Source organism: Aplidium turbinatum, chromosome 1, assembly GCF_918807975.1.
Source record: "Aplidium turbinatum chromosome 1, kaAplTurb1.1, whole genome shotgun sequence".
NCBI classification, from domain to species: Eukaryota; Metazoa; Chordata; class Ascidiacea; order Aplousobranchia; family Polyclinidae; genus Aplidium; species Aplidium turbinatum.
The window spans coordinates 26226838-26244194 of NC_137472.1; the positions used below are offsets into that span (position 1 = coordinate 26226838).

Sequence of the window (17357 nt, forward strand, 5' to 3'; positions counted from 1 at the left end):
CAGTGTGTGACATCAGACTAATAGTGCGATGTTTGTCGCAATCACATTTTTCTGGAACTTTGGGTAGTGCAATGAATACTGATTGAACTAATCATAATGTGTGCTAATCATAATAAATTGTTTTCATGATTATGGTTTTCATATTTTTTTCATTATTTTCATATTTTTAAGATTAAGCGTAAAATACAATTACTTTGATAATGAAAAATCTGAGAACATTTTATTGCCTACAGTATGCCATAGAGAAAACAAAAGATCAACGAGCGAGCATTGTTGGTGGCATCAATTCCAAAGAAGCTCATAACATGTCCAACAGCACAATATGTGAATTAAAACACAAAAGCATTCTGAGGTACAAACTACGAACAAAACATATTGTGTTTCAAGGAAAGTATCAGTAGCATTTAAAACCCTATTTCTACAATAAAAACCTGACTTGAAACGTTGTTTCTACAGAATAGACTGATTGTTCTATGAATTATAACAGCACTCCTCGGACTCAGCTATAAATGGCCCAGCAGCCATGATTTGTGGGCAGTAGCGTACAATGCAATACGAGTGCTGCGTGAGACTTGGAGATTAGGCTAGCCTATATCCTTAAGCACATATCAAAATGACCGGTGGAGGATTTGAATCGTTTTTGCAGGTAAGTTGAAGGTCTTTTAATTTTTCACCAAACCAATGACAAGCAATTTTTAAACTTTCGTTCAACGAAAGTTTTCTCTATTTTCTAATTGAATAATTAAATACTTTTTGTATATAGGTTATCCTCATTAGTTTTTTAAAGTGTAAGATAAGAACTCTGAAATAAGTTTTGTGTTATACGTTCTCAAGTCTTGCTTTTTAAACACTGGTCGTTAGGAAATTTTTATTAAAGATTATTATCAAAGATCAAGCTACTTTAAAAGCTTCTTCATGTTCCTTCGGAACAAGCTTTTTCATAACATTTTATCTAGGCACAATCCTGCATGTTTCGTTTTTTTCTGTATCTATAGGTCTACTACTATTATTATTTATTTGCATCAGACCAATAGATCCACATTTACCACTAAACATGCAAAACAAAAACAAGCAAACAATACAAGTAGGCTAATAATCATAATACCCCACTTAACAGACAATGCTATTGCGGAGAATTGTCAATGAGTAAACTGCGAAGTGCGAATGGCACCATTAGTTGTCGAGCCTGCATAGACCAGGAAAATCATCTGATATAGGAGACTTGTTTTTTTCATAATCAGAAGCTGATAGAAAATTAAACTTCAATATAACCTACAATAAATCAAACTTTTTAAAGAATTATGCGTATTAATTTGTTAATTTAAGCTACTCTACATTATGTGGACATTTGTGCTTTTTCATGAAAAATCAAATTTGTACATATTTGTTTTGGTAAAAAATAAATCTGCCTTTAAAAACTAACTCAGTGTCCAACGTAGCCTACACGGCCACTTATTTAATGACCTCTTAACTAATGTAGTGATTGTCAGGTTTTCAATACAATAGTCGTAGACATCGCTAAGATGCTTAATTAATGTATAAGCAACCCGTTAAGCCAAATAAATAACTTCATCAGTCGTCATCTCCGCCTGTAGCAGATTGCGCATCAACATGGGTTATTTGCTTCCAAGAGTGGCAATTTTGAGCCAACTCGCTCAGTGTCGCCAAGTTGAGTCCGGTCCATGATTGGATATTGTCTTGCCATCGTTTTGGTTGTCTGCCACGTTTTCTTTTTCCTTCTACCTTGCCTTTTGTGCAAACTTTGCTGATTCCGAATTGTGATCTTTTAGTGTGGCCGAACAATTTTAAAACTTGTAATTTTATTATTGCTGCAATTAGATGTAGTTTTGTCATAGTTAAAAGATCTTCTGTTTTGTTTGTATTTGTTTCATATCTTTATCCTGCATTGCGGGGAAGCGGACTTAATCGCTATGCATCGGTGTACGCCTTCCGACGTACACCTGACCCACGCTGCAGCCGACGGCAATGTCTGTTTCCGGTTGTCTATACTCTACTTATGACTTAAATTTGGTATTACTCGAAATCGATCACTGGGTAGAGGCAATTATCGTAAAGTTTCTTGCCCAGAGAAGCAACAGCAAGTGCGGGTAGTGGAGTCGAACATGAAGGCTCTCGACTGCGAGCCCAACGCGCTAACCACTCGGCCACTGCTGCCGACTTTTCGCGTGCTCGAGTAGCCTTTTGTTGGTCATGCTTCTCATGATGTGATTTTGGAAGGTAGTGAGTTTTTTCATTGTTGATGATGTCCAATTTACGCATTTTAGACTGTACAGCACGACTGGCAAAACGTAGGTGTTGAAAATTTTTGATTTCAGTTTGATGGGGAGTCTATTGGATGTTATAAATAACTTACAGGATAAAAATGATATTATTAATGTAGACAAAGATTCACACAGTGAGCAGCGACAGTGACGCAGACCACATGATCAGAAGAGCATTTTCAACTTTTCGTCTTCATTTTGAAGAAATATCAGATGGAATTGAACAGGTTGGGTTAACAAAAGCTTTCTACATGTCGGCAATACGACAATAAAGTAGACATAAATATTGTTTTTGTTTTGATGTCAACTCGAAACAAAAAGGCAAAATTCAGAAGAAATCTACGAACGCAGAAAACACTTTTTAGTGGGTGGCTTTTCATTAAATCCTTCAAAAAAATTATTATTTAACCAAGAGCCAAAGTCTTGATTAAAATGTGATGACTTCAGCGTCAGTTGTAGCTTATACTGTAACCAGGGGTGCATTCCTAAAATTTTTTTTGGGGGGGCTCTAACACTTAGCTGTGTTGTTATAGACAAAGTATGTATAAGTAATCGGTGTAGGTTAGCCAACAATGTTTACCTTTTTTAAAAGGAAACACTGTTCAGTTTGTTTTTACTTCTGAACATCATGTCGAAAAATAACCCATGCTAAAAGATAGCTTGAAGTACAGAAAAAGGTAGAAGCAATAAAACGTGGTTGAAGCCGATATAAAATTATAAGTTTGAACTTTGGCTTGGTTGCTACACTGCAATCTCCTTTGCTTTTTTTTACTGCGTAGGCCTACACTTGAAACTCGATTTGCATGAGCTAATTCCAATCTCTTAACTCAATTGTAAACTTATTTGTATGAGCCAATCCTAAGCACACTTGCAAAAACATTGACTGCAATAGGAAAGTAAGGAAATGCTATTCTTGAAATGAGCGCTTGTGGTTGCAGATTTGCTAGTAAGAACCAATAAGCTGCCAATGTGACAGTTACACTAAAATCTCATTTAGTTATTAACGAACAGTTTAAAAAACTCCAATTACAGCAAAAGCATATTCCAAGTTGGTGCAAACAAGATTACACAAAACAAATAGCCTGCTGCCAGGTCTTTGGTTTTATGGGCTAAGTTATAAGCACCACGACAGTCCTTGATTTTAGCCAGCAAACAGTTTTTGCACAGATCTGAGTTCATTCAATGTGGGCAGTTTAGAATGCTTAACTTGAATATCCACAGCCGACCGATGAGTCTGCAACCACTTCTGAGTTGCCGCAGTCCCATTCCATAAATGAGGAGGTGGTCCATTGATGCTAATGAACAACAATGCTGAAACAAGTGAGTATGGTCAGCCGTGATCGTAGCGGCGTGATGACCAAGTTCATTTGTGAAAATCCACGTTCGGCTTCAGCAGAACTTATAGCTATCATGTTTAGTACTACGTTCTTGAGCAACTTTAGCGTATCTGGTATATGACAAGGATTGTCACCATACAATTGAAAATAGGAGTGATGACATGAAATCTCTCCTCTATTTTTCGTAATCTCTGCTCCCCTTCTTGCCATGGAACTTCGACTGCAGCAGGCCATAACTCTGGTACAATAATTTCCAAGCTCTTCACAGAATTTTCATTGTTGGTGTCCACCATCCTGCTTCCAATGTTGTCAACCAAAGCTTGAATAAACCGATTACGATCAAAAGAAGGGTAGTCTCTACGTCGAGCTTTGAACTGGTCCAATGTTATGCCTTTAAAGGAGTAGTTTTTTGTACTTCCGGGACTCAAGTTAACAACTTCATCAAACGAATACTTTCCTTCTTGAATAGCTTTTTTTATTTGAAGTAGAGACTTAACAGTCCATTTGACATAACGATTAGCTACTACGAAGTTGATATTCCCAGTCTGGAGAGTTTCTAACAAAAGTGATAATTGCCGAAGACAATCTTTTAAAAGCGCCAGACCTTCTATGAATTCCTTGGTGGTCATTTTTATGAGACCTAATCAGGGAAAACGGCGATTGCTATCAACTTATGTTCGTGTTCTTTTGCAGTTCTGTTGTGAGAAAGCTGTTAAAGTGTTACTTGTTCAGTCGAGAAGTTGTTGTTCAGCCAGAAAAGCTGAAAAATGGACGCTTGAACGAGCCCCCCCTGAGCCCCCCCTACATCAAGCCTTTTCGTATTTTGGGGGGCTGAGCCCCCCCGAGCCCCCCCAGGAATGCAACCCTGACTGTAACTCTATCACTTAGTCGTCCTTAAATTCAGAAGAATTTTAAAAGAAGCCAAAAATACTCAACCACTATGAAATATTTTTCAAGGATTAAGAATATTTCCAGTTTGGGTAACAAATTCAAGAATGGCAACCCTGCCTCATTTTATTTATTGTAGTTGAGCGTATAGGCTACCTTTGCACTTTTATCCGCTTTGCTTTTTTACTGCTCTTTCTGTTTATTGCAAGCTACTGTCGTGAAGAGCAGAAATACAATCAAACATAACTAAACTACTGGAAAAAAATAACTCAGAGCTCTGCAACCTTTTACACTTGTGGCACGCTTACTAACTTTTGAAGTTTTTGCAGCTTACTTAAACTAAAAGTATTAAAGTATCAACGGAAACAAAATGCAAAAATCTTCTATCATTTATATTAGTAAGATTGTTGAGCCTGTTTTAATAAAAATATGCCGTAGGCTCAGGGGCGCCGGAAGCGGGAGGGAGCAGGGGGGCGGATGCCCCCTTGCCCTCAATTTTTCTGCAGATGGAGGGGCAGGGGGGCAATGGTGCCCTTTTAAGGTCATGTAAGCTACTGCACATTTTGCAATATAAAATTTCTGCTATTCGCTTTTAGCCTAATTATAATCTTTCATTTTTGCCTCAAAATAATATTACGGCACAAAATTTTGCAACACAGTAGGCCTACAGGCCTTAAAACTCGTTTTTTTTTCGGCAGCCATCGTGGCCTACCTGGAGCTCCTTCTCGGCGGCCAAATCTGCGTGCTTGGAGGCCAAAATACAAAATAAAAATAACGATAGCACAAGTAGCCTAAATAGAATTAAACTTGCAACAATGCTAAAATGATCACTTAGCGTTGTTGAAGTCTGGGCCTGGGCGACGTCCTACAGTAGAATCGTTGCACCACGCAATAACTGCTTTATCGGGATTGTAATCCAGTACTGCGGGACCATTCTAACGACACTCGCACGATTGTCTCCAATGTGGCTGATTTTAAAGAATTCGCCACTACCCTAGAATTCTTTTTAGCAGCGAAAAACAACGTTCGACATGTGTTGACGATGACCGCAAGGTAATAAAATAAGTATTTCAATGATGTGAAGGACATTACTAAAAGAAGCATAATTTTTGCAAAAATATGATCAAAAAATGTTTTCCCCTCGGATGTCAACTAATCTAGTTCTCCTTTTTAACAACGATTCAATGTCCGACAACATCGAATCGACATAAAAACGACAATATTGCCAGCCAAAGTAAATTAGCACTTCGGATTAAGACTTTGTTAAAATAAACGTCGGGAATTACAAATAAGACTTAGCCTACAAGGCTACAACGCTGGTGATGGCAGATGGATTTATTCCATCAATAACAAATATTCCCGCACAATGCAACAGTGGCGATTATGACGCGCTGACCTAACTTTGCGTCACTCTTTGATACTACATATTTTAGACAGTTATAATTCACGATCATTCTATTGCGAAATTAAATAATTGGCTAGAAGAGACCGGCGGCCAAACTTGGCCGATTGAGGAGGTAGCACCGGCGGTCATTCAAACACTACTTGGCGGCCATGGCCGCAGGCTGCTTTAAGGCTTGACAGTAGGTTACATCATTATAACATAGCATGATGCCCTTCTTTGTATACCGGACACTTGTAGGCTATCATTACTCAATACATAGTGAGCTGATAGATTAGCATTATCGCTATATCTTATCTTAAAACTTGAAAAAAAAATTGGCCTTTTAGTAAACAAAAGTGCCCCGCCCCAGTCAAAAATCGTTCGGCGCCCCTGCGTAGGCTACATTTGGCGTAAAAACTTTCAAAAGCTCCACATCAACTACTTTTTAAAGAGGGTTAACCGCTTTTGTTTAACTGCTTGCAAAAATGTGGTTCATACTTAACAGAATTTTAAGCTGCTTTCGACATTTCCATCTTTTCTTCTGTCACATTTCTTACTTTAAAAAATATTTATCCTAACATTATGTAAGGAAATATCTTGACTTGGTATTTTAGCATCAGGCTCAAATGAATTTTGACCCCAATCGTATTGTTACTGATGAAAACATCTGTTGCAACTTTTTATGATGATTTAATTTTTGGTTGGTGTGCTTGAGTAACGCACTTCAAAGCAGCTCTCCATGTTTCAATTTCAAAAACAAAAAACGTGAACAACTTTGTAACACTTCTGACAGACAATTCGTTCAAACAAACCCAGCAGCTCTTTTTAAAGGTCTAGTCTGTCTTATAATTGTAAAAGTGTTTAAATTATATCATCATACTGCTGTCCTCCCCAATGTTAGCATTGTCTTGCGGCACATCAGTTGCGGAACGCAGCATTAATTTACATTTATGTTATGCATGTTTTCAGATCCAAAGTCGCCTGTGCGAGGTCATAGGCAACGAGTGGGAGGAGGAGTACTTACGACGGAACAATTGCTTACCGCGCATGGACAAATCCAACGGTGTGAAACACAAAAAATAAACATTTGGAAAATTCCAATGACGACTTCTTGCTATAAAATATTATCAAACACCATTGTTTTATTTTAAATTACACGCGTAGTATCGCGCATGCCTACTGTACTACAATCCTACATATACTGTTTTTTTCTCCGAGTTTTTTATTTGGCCAAGACAAAGCTGTTGCATAATTAAATAAGCTTTTTATAAAAATGCCTTTAATGAGCAAGACGACTCAACAAAATTCTCAAATAGCCTGCGGTAGAAATGCTTCTTTTTCACTAGTCTATGCACTAGCCTACAGTGGTTCTCAACCTTTTTGTCTTGGACGACCCTTTTTAGTGCCTTCGAAGCGGATGCAGACCCCTAAAAGAATTTAGCTGAAATTTTTAGGGGTTCTCGTCTTCCAGTGGAGTCAAATGTCCTGTAATTTTCGAAGCGGCACACTTAGAAGAATTTGTTGAACTCGCGACGCCCTTATGTGTTATGACAATTGATGATATTGACGAAGTTATGAGCTATCTGTTGGCACACAAGGTCAAAATCAGTAATGTTTATGCTGCATTAATGTTTTTTTATAATTTTTTGAAAAATTAATGTAATTTTTGAGACCGCTACAAAGAATTTCTCTCTTTTTTTCATTTGTAATCAATATTAATTCGTTATAATCACAGTTATGGTAAAACTGTGAGTGCTGATAGACTGCTGACAAACGTTTGTTTTTCTAAGTTAGCATTGATCAATAATTTGCTGTCTCGAAAGAATTACAGTAAGTTGAACATAGTTACATACTAGCCAATATCGCCTAATTAAAAGGTATACACATACAGTATTATACACATATACATTATAGGCTACATATACATTATTATACATTATACCGTATAGGCCTACACATACAGTATTATGATTTGTTTTAGTTAGTCGTTTCAAATTTTCAACGACACACCAGTGCGTTGCGCTTTGAAAATCACTGTAATACACAAATAAAGCACAACCAATTTTTTAATTTCATAATTTATCAATCATGCTGCAAAGTCGAAAACTTTCACAGACACTTTGAAATCACTTCGCGGGCTCCCGGTTGAGAATCACTGCATTGTACATACTGTATCAGCTATTATTTATTTATGTGGTTATCTAAGCACTCTTTGAACATACACAGACATAAAATTAAGGTTCTTCTTCTTTCACTTCAGTTTTTGATTTTGTTTGTTAGCTTTATAAAATTATTTTTTTTCCATAGAAGTGGATGTAGGCTACAAACATTGTAATTTTGATCCACGATCTCGCTTCCCAGACAGCAAAATCTGTCATTTTCACATTGGTTCCACGTCTGCAGACGTTGAATCAATGTAACAGTGACGGACTTTGCTATCAGGGTTTTCACAGACTGAATTATGAACCACTTTTGGTAGTGCTTTTTCAGATTTGTGGGTTGAAACTAAGGTGGTGTCACATTTCCCAAGTTTAAATATTATGTAAAATGTAATTTAATAGGCTACGTGAGCATCAGCTTACATGTGAGAATTAGAAAACGTTTATCATGAACTGCAGGCAGGCTATTTGCTTTTACGCTATTTTTAAGATTGTGACTTTAAATAGTTCTTTTGTTGCATGTTTACTTATGCAATTATTGCATAATTTGGTTTTACATTTGGTTCTATGATTAGCCTACATTTTGCACTACAAATACGCAAAAAATACAACATGTTTTCAATCGTTGAAAATGCTGACTCGCACACGTAGGCTACGTGGAGACAAACGAGATAATGATAGATCTCCTCTAGCTCGAAAGGGTGAACCACTTTTCCAGAAAATTCAAGCCGCAACTCAGAGCCAAAAGATAGATCAGCAAGTTCTTATTGAGATTTAAGAGAGAAGTGCTCAAAAAACTCTTCAGTAAATGAGAACATTTCAAACGAATCATTTTTAACCTTTTATTTCCAGATGTTTAAATTTTTACGAACGTTCAGCTTTAGATTTCAACATAAAAATACTGATGTTTTCTCCAAGGAAAGATAAATTAAGTTCGTTCAGGTTTTGAAGCAAATCTGACAAATGGCATAATTTCAAAAGCCAGATGTCATTGCGAAAATGGACCAAGTCTCAATTTTTTTTTGTTAGAAAAATTACGAATTCAGTTTTCAACAATATTAGCGTTTTTAAAGCTTTGGCCTTTGAAAGCTATCTTAGCCTACTTCATAATGAAGTATAAGGGTTTTAAACTTCAACTCTACTTTACCACATAAATTTGCAAAAATTCGGGTAGGCTATTGAGTGCGCGACTTTTAAAAGTTAACTTTCATAGCACCTTACACAGAAGTATTAATATGCAGTATACTTTGTGTAAAATTAGTGTACTCTCTGCGACCTCTAAAGTTCGTTACACCACCCCTTGCGGGATCGCGACCCCCACTTTAAGAAGCACTGCTGTAAGCTATTGGTAAAAACAACTAAACAAAATTTCTCAAACAACATGAAAGGTCTTGATCAAAACATCTTAAGCACAGCCACATGCAAGTAAACTTTGCCTTAGTCCACTTTTCAAATAGTGCATTTTCGTCAAAAATCTGCAGGCAAAGCATACATATTGAATTCTGCATGCAGTATTGCCAAGTTATTTTTCATTTTTAAATCTTTTCATTTACCTCGTATCATACATTATAGGCTATAATACATTTTTCTAAGTGTACAGTTTTCGATGTTGCTATTTTCGCACCCACATAGTCACAATGTAGGCTATCACATATGATACAAAACGATTTTGCGTAACGCAAATTTTGCAGCATACAAAAAGTTTTTAAATTTGTTTTTCAGTACACTTCAGTCAGTTAGAATTTGAAATATAAAATTAGAAGAAAAAAAAAATCAGTGACTGATAGGGTGTTTACATACACAAAAAAAATTACCAGAAAACTATTTTTTTAAGATCCTGCATGAAACTTAATTTCACATCAACTATTTATTTAATTTTATTTCTACCATTTGGAAAGAATAAAATCGCTTATATTACTTTCACAATTTTTTTTCTTATTGAATTTGGGAGACATTCACGGAGAATACCCACAAGACAGCAAAAGCCAGCATTTTTACATTGACTAGTTGTCTGCAGACGTTGAATGAATATAAAAATGATGGATTTTGTTATCTTGGTATGCCATGGAAATACAATCAGATCATTACGAACTAGACTGCTTTCTTACGTAATAAATGCTTATGATTATTATCAGTATTGTCTTTTGTGGAAACCAGCGTGCAATTTCCAATTTGCAGTTCTGAAACCGACAGGCATATTGAATTTCATATGCAGTGTTGCCAAGTTATCTATATTTTTTCAAAGATGTTTTTAATTTCATCTTAAATCATTTTTATAATTCTACAAGAAACTTAATTTCACATAAAACAATAATTTAATTTGCTTTTGTTTCTAATGTTTAAAAAAATAACAATGACGGTGTGAAATCAAGCTTACAAAGATATTAAAAGTTGTACCACAAAACATAATTATAGCACTGACCCACATCTTCAATTTATCCTTAACTAACGGTGAATTTATAACGGCATTTAAAACATCTAAAATAATACCCATATTCAAAAAAGGCAAAACTGAAGACTGTAGTAATTACCGCCCCATCAGTCTATTATCTTCCTTTTCTAAAATACTTGAAAAAATAATGTACAACAGAGTGTATAATTTTCTTGAAAACCATAACTTTTTCTACCCCCAACAATTTGGGTTCAGACAAAATCATTCAACTAACCTCGCAGTTTTGCATCTTGTCAGTAAAATTTCAAATGCATTTGAAAAAAAAGAAACCACCCTTGGTATATTTTTAGACCTGTCTAAAGCATTTGACACAATTGATCACAAAATTTTGTTAAACAAGCTTTACTATTATGGTATCAGGGGGGCAGCTCATGACTGGCTCAGTAGTTACCTACTAAACCGATTTCAAGTAGTAGAAATATCTCAATCAATGTCTACTAAACGCAAAATATGTTTCGGGATCCCCCAGGGTTCAATTCTAGGACCTTTACTGTTTTTGATATATATAAATGATTTCTGTAACAGCTTACAACACTCTGAATCTGTAATGTTTGCTGATGAATCCAATTTGTTTTTATGTGGTAACAGTATCCCCGAGATTTATGAACTGGCCAATATGGAAATGTTAAATGTAACAGACTGGCTAGCAGCAAATAGGCTGTCGTTAAATGTAAATAAAACTAAGCACATTTTATTCAACAATAATAATAATACAAAGTGTTTTAACTTCACCCATACATTATCTGTGTACAATCAACCCATTGAACGTTTTAACACTGTTAGTTTCCTAGGCATTTTACTGAATGAAAATTTGTCATGGAAATCTCATATGATTCACTTGCTACAAAAACTGCGACGAAATTTCGGAATAATCTGCAAGATTAAACCTTACTTAAACACTGCGAATTTGATTTCTCTCTATCATTCTCTCATTGAAAGCAATCTAAGATATTGCATTAGTGCTTGGAAGCATGGTCATGTTACCATTGTAAACAGACTGCAAAAAATTTGCAACAAATTCATAAAAATGATCACTAAGCATGAACCACAATACAATGTCGACAGTTTTTTCACAATTGATAACCTTTATACCATCGAAACTGGCAAATTCATGTTTAAACTAGAACATAATCAACTGCCTAAAAACTTTAACTCACTATTTCAACTTAATAGCAACTTGCATCACATATCAACTAGAAGTAGCAATCGATTTTTTCTCCCCTATTACTCGAAAAAGTTAACCCAACAATCCATCCAATTTAGTGGAGTTAAAGTCTGGAACGATCTCCCTAAACACATTACTGAAATCGAAACCTTTTCATTATTCAGCAGCAAGCTGAAAACCCATCTGCAAACAAAAACCGATTAGCATACGTCCATTGTGTAATAGATACCACTTTTGTACATTTAATCTTTCAAGTACTACTGTTTGACACCTAGTATCTGAGCTTATTACAACTGTCAATGTCGTACATCTGCCATCACCACCTTAAACTGTTCAGTTTCAATAGGCTGCAATTAGATGCTAATAGGGGAAGGGAAGGTAATTTGATACACTTTTAACATTTTTGCCTGCTAACTGAAAATTACGTGACACAAACTATTGATTTTAAGCTGAAATGAAAGTCTGATCCCTTACACACTTTTTAAAAACATTTTCACTTTTCTATTTTTGTTACTTTTTTTTTAATTGAAATTTTAAAAACGTCACTCAAGTGTATCAATTTACCTTCCACGGAAGGTAAATTGATACACCCGGAAGGTAATTTGATACAGTAAAACTAATACAGAAATCCCCTTTGACAGCAAAGCAATAAATGAAAATTTAATATGTAGTTGGCGTGCTTGGGTGCAAGGATGACTGCTGAGGCCTATGTGTGCGGCGAAACTTCTGCAGCGGGATGGACATGGGAAGGATCATTGGCTGGAGTTCTTATTCAAGGAGGGTGCTTTGCGCTTTTCTCATTTTTTGACAGCAGATAGCGTGTAGGCTTATGAAAGCCTATATAATAGTTGTTTCCCAAAGTAGCAGGTATTGTTAATAAAGAATAACTTATTTAAATCAACTAGATCAATGACAACATTTATTACAGTCACAAAAAAGAATATAATATACTGTATCAATTTACCTTCTCCACATGTATCAATTTACCTTTTTCAAAAAAAGTTATAAAATTCTGATTTTTGAATGCTTGGATGCACATTGCAGAAAAAACGTGACGTGCCCTTGAAGCCTTATCAATGAGCTGTCAAATGAGTTTGGTTTCATTTTTCAGGAACTTTTCTTTAATTTTCCAGACGAAAATAATCATGAGTTAAAAATTTTATGAAAATACTCAAAAAACACACTTTTACAATTTTATGCCATAAAAGCACGAGTTAGCTGCATGGTGCAATTTTTTTAGGCATTAATTTCACAGATATTCCACATAATGACAATATTTTTGACTAATATTTTTTGTACATTTCTGTAGGGGGGGTGTATCAAATTACCTTCCGTATCAAATTACCTTCCCTTCCCCTATGTTACCAATGCAATACGCCTTTAATTAGCCGAACCACGTATAATATACTTGTTCACAGAACCTTATAACTCTCTGTTACTTTGTTGTGTAGATTTATTTGGCAAGAGTACTTCAACAATGAAGCTGTAGGCCTATCACTCTCCAGAAGTTTGGTTGGAAATTCATTTCAAGAAACTCCATCCCGCTCCGATACCGAAGTCACCCGCATGCCATCTAGACCATTTTCATAATTATCATCTTCACTACATTTTTCATCATTCATGATCATCAGTGTAATATCATGCTCAAATAATAAGTTAATTAATCTAACTTCCTGTACCCATCAGTTATCAATTCCTATTCAATATCACACCACTGTCGTTGCTGCGAACACTCCATTTTACTTAAAACGATGTACTATATATAGTATTTTGTATATGTAATATGTTTAATATGTAAATAATATGTAATATGTTTAATATGTAATAATATGCCGTATGTTCATTGTTTATTCTTGAATGCTCGTGTTGTTGATTTTTCTTTTTTATATTGGTTGTAGGGTTCAGTCGTCCTCTCATGGTTTCATCAACTGGCACACCTCCAGTTGCTTTAGGTATGTGGAGCCAACTGGTTCTTCCAACTAATTCATCTACTTTAAACTGTTAGGTTTGGTGGCCGTGCTTAATTTACTTTCGTGTACGTAACCTTTAAATTTGCATCGCATGCACGTTTTAAACTTTGTAGTTTTGCCACCTTTTCCTTTTGTTGGTTTTGTTCCCGTTCACTATTTGTAACTTTATCATTGCTGTTGTTTTCCGACAAAGAAAAATAAATTGAATTGAATTGAATTGAATTCTACATCTAAACAATCTTAGTGAAACCGGCAGTAAAGCTATACATCTTGGAAACCTATTTGATAAAAGTAGACAACAATCTTTCAGGTTATTTTGCAAAAACACAAGACTATTTTGCCAAGTATACCATCAAACATAATTCCTTTTGCATTTTGAGATTTCTATGATCATTGACCAATAGCAAAGTTTTTTCAAGAGATAGCCTACATTTCATAAATCTGCGTGTTTGTCATATGCAGTTAAGATTTTACTATCACACTTTTGTTTCATTTATCTCACTACGTAACATCACTAACATTTTCTTTAATTATGTTGTTCGATTAGTTGACTATGGTGATGCAAACTTCGCAGCGTGGAAGGTTGAAATGACAAAGCCGCGCCGCTTGCCGCGTAAACTTTCAAGAAGTATCAGTTTTAATTACAAGAAATATCAGAAATATCAGTTAAATATCAGTTTTAATTAATATCGTGAAACTTCAAATTTAAATTGGAAACACGGATCACTTTTGTTTTCCTTTAACGGAAACCCTAAGCCGGAAAGCAATGCAAATAGCTTGCAGTTGACAGGGTTTTTGGGGCTGGCTTGTGAGGGAAGCTGTATGAGTGTTTTTGGTTAATAGCCTAGCAGCCTAGCTGATAAGCTCAGCTCCCAGTTACCAGGCTATAGGCCTAGCGCAACTACCGCATTAGTTACTATAACAGTTAGCCCAGTGAGTTCAGGCTGTAAGTTTTACTCTTGACGTTTTGTCTGTCTGTGTAGTGTGTAGTTCATACAACCACTGACTTTAAAATTGCATTATTGCTTACAAAAAGTGTTCAAAAGTTCTGATACTGGATCCAGGAACATTCTGTTTGAAAAAGCATGATGTCTTAGAACTTAGATGCATTGCTGATAAGACAATATGATCTGGTTAGCCTAGTCAATTAGTCCACAACTGTACCGGTAGCGGTAGGTTACCAGTTATATGCCATGGGTGTTTTTTTGCCACAATTGACTTTCTAAAATATAACGCGTTAAAACGTTTTTTGAAAATTTTGTAATTTGCGGTGTGCGGTGCGGTGCAGTGTCAAAGTTCCAGATAAATTGCGGTGTGTGGATAGGAGATTCAGTTGCGGTGCGGTGTGCGGATAAAAATTTTGGGTTCGCTGCATCTCTGATAGGCTATATGTACATATTGATTTCCATTAAGGATATGCTAGGGGATCTCCTGACTAAGAAGCAGCGGGCCAGCGATTCTCCATCAAGTATCAATTAATCATTCTTTGTTACAAAATACATGGAAAATCAGCAGAGCCTTATTGGCATAGGCATTTCGCTCTAACTTTAGAGCATCTTTAGTGAATAAATAAAATAATAAATAAATAAAATAAAATAAATAAATAAAATTTATTTATTTATTTAGTGACAGTTTTTAGGTTTTGCTTTCTTATGTTTGCTTTTTAGGCACTAAAGATGCTCTAAAGTTAGAGCGAAATGCATATGCCAATAGGGCTCTGCTGATTTTCCATGTATTTTGTAATAAAGAATGATTAGGCTATATGTATCTCCGATATGTAGATAGATTGTAAGTATCTTTAAATTTCGAATGTGAAGTTTCGGCTTCTTGTTAAAGTGTTGTTGATTGTAAGATTTTTCATCCACCAGGTCTCGCTGATTCAAAACATGTTTTTAAAATGCATTGCTCAAACCCACATCTTGAGAATTGAACCAGCAGCGTTTAATCTTGCCGTTTTTTTTATCGTAAAATTGGGTACTTGACCGTTAGGGCTATCAAAGCGGACGACAGTAGGCTACAGTATATCAGCTATGATATCCTATAGTAGGCTACTCATGTGCAGGGTATGAAATGGAATAGAACACATTTTTTTCCATCTTGCATCCTGAGATTTTCTTTCATCCTATTTCCATTCCATCATACAAATCTTCCATTCCATCTACAAAATTTCTTAATCACCAAATTTTGTGATTTTTGCATTGTAGCCTATATGCCACAAGTAAGCCCGTTGACTATAGGCTACATTAAAGCTAAAAATTTAACTGTAGTAATTTTCAAAGGATTCCGTAGGTTCAGTCTGGTGTTTGAAGTTAAAACTAAAAGACCTATATCTGTGATTAGACCTGTCCAAAATTTAAAAAAAATTAAATTTTTAGCCTCTTGCATTGTTTCCCATGATTTGTTTTGACTATGGCAAATCCGAAAATGACAACAATTTTGTTCTCAGATGATGGGTTACCCTGCTTCAGGAGGCCTAAACATTTCAAGTTTTGCCCAAATCACCCAATTTGACCTGGCCATGATGCTGATAGTGAAAGTCTTCGTTTCAACTGAAAATACTTTCATCCAATGCCTTACTTAAAGCTCACAAGTGAAAATCAACTTTTGGATATTTGGCATCATTTTGAGAAGTGTAGGGGAAATAAGAAGATCAAGAAGCAACACTTGGCGCTACTAGTGGTGAAAAGGCACTTTGCTTATTTTAGGCAATCTATACACATCTTTTTTAATTTTTCAATGGGTCTAGTCTGAGACACTAAAATATGAAGAAGGAAAACTCCTTGGTGTGCCAAATCTCAGAGATTCTTCTAATGCGTTCCAAGAAAAAGCATCACCACAAAATAAACCGAATGTGGTGAAAAACTGTTTCAACTGAAAAAGAAAATGCTGAAAATGAGTTAAACATGAAGTATTGCTTGTCCATTCCGTTTGAGGGAAAAGAATCTAAAACGTTTGCTCGTAAAATTGGACAGTTTATGAAAACTAAATTTGATGTGGACTTTTTTCTTATTTACAAAACATTCAAAATTAGTTTGTATTTTCAACTAGAGTCCCAGACGCCTTCGTCTCTCTGCTCAAATGTCACATAGGGGCAAAGGCAGGTTAGTTGATACAATTTTCACGTTTAGTGAGATTTTACTAAAACTGTTGGACAAAGAAACACCATTTATGGTGCTAAAGAAAGTTCGTTTGTTGGGCTAACTTTCCCCAAGTTTAGTCTGTTTGATGTCACTAGTTATCGGTTTAGACTCATTCAAACATACAACTCCGGTTTGTATCAACTAACCTTCTTGGAAGGTTAGTTGATACACTCATAAGGTTAGTTGATACATGGGATTCCTAGTTGATACGATCAAAACACGCCTCAATTATATTGAGACTATACTTTATGTCAGTGGTTCCCAACCTTTTTGACCTTGCGGCACCCTATCAAAGAGATAAATAGTTTGCGGCACCCTGGCAAAACTGGATCAATTTTATGAGGTTTCTGTATTTCAAATAACTGTATGAAATAACACAGAACCGGTTATACAGTATAGGCGTGTAGGCTAAATAAATGTATTTATTCAAAAGTCAGTGTGAAATTTGAGCTTGACTTCTTGCAGAAAGTCCCTTAATATCTGGGGGCACTATTCGATAAAGCCACCCGCATTTCTTCCTCGACTATAAGCAGTCGTTCTCGTTTTTATGTTCATTTATACGGAAAATTCACTCTCACAT

General features: G+C 35.6%; 1 long non-coding RNA gene across 1 annotated transcript; it reads left to right on the forward strand.

Moving 5' to 3' along the window:
- The first annotated feature begins 530 nt into the window (after nt 1-530).
- Nucleotides 531-8676, forward strand: LOC145773515 (uncharacterized). The gene is made up of 3 exons (XR_014289896.1): nt 531-646; nt 2402-2509; nt 6861-8676. It is a non-coding gene; the product is annotated as an uncharacterized LOC145773515 (long non-coding RNA).
- Nucleotides 8677-17357: the final 8681 nt, after the last annotated feature.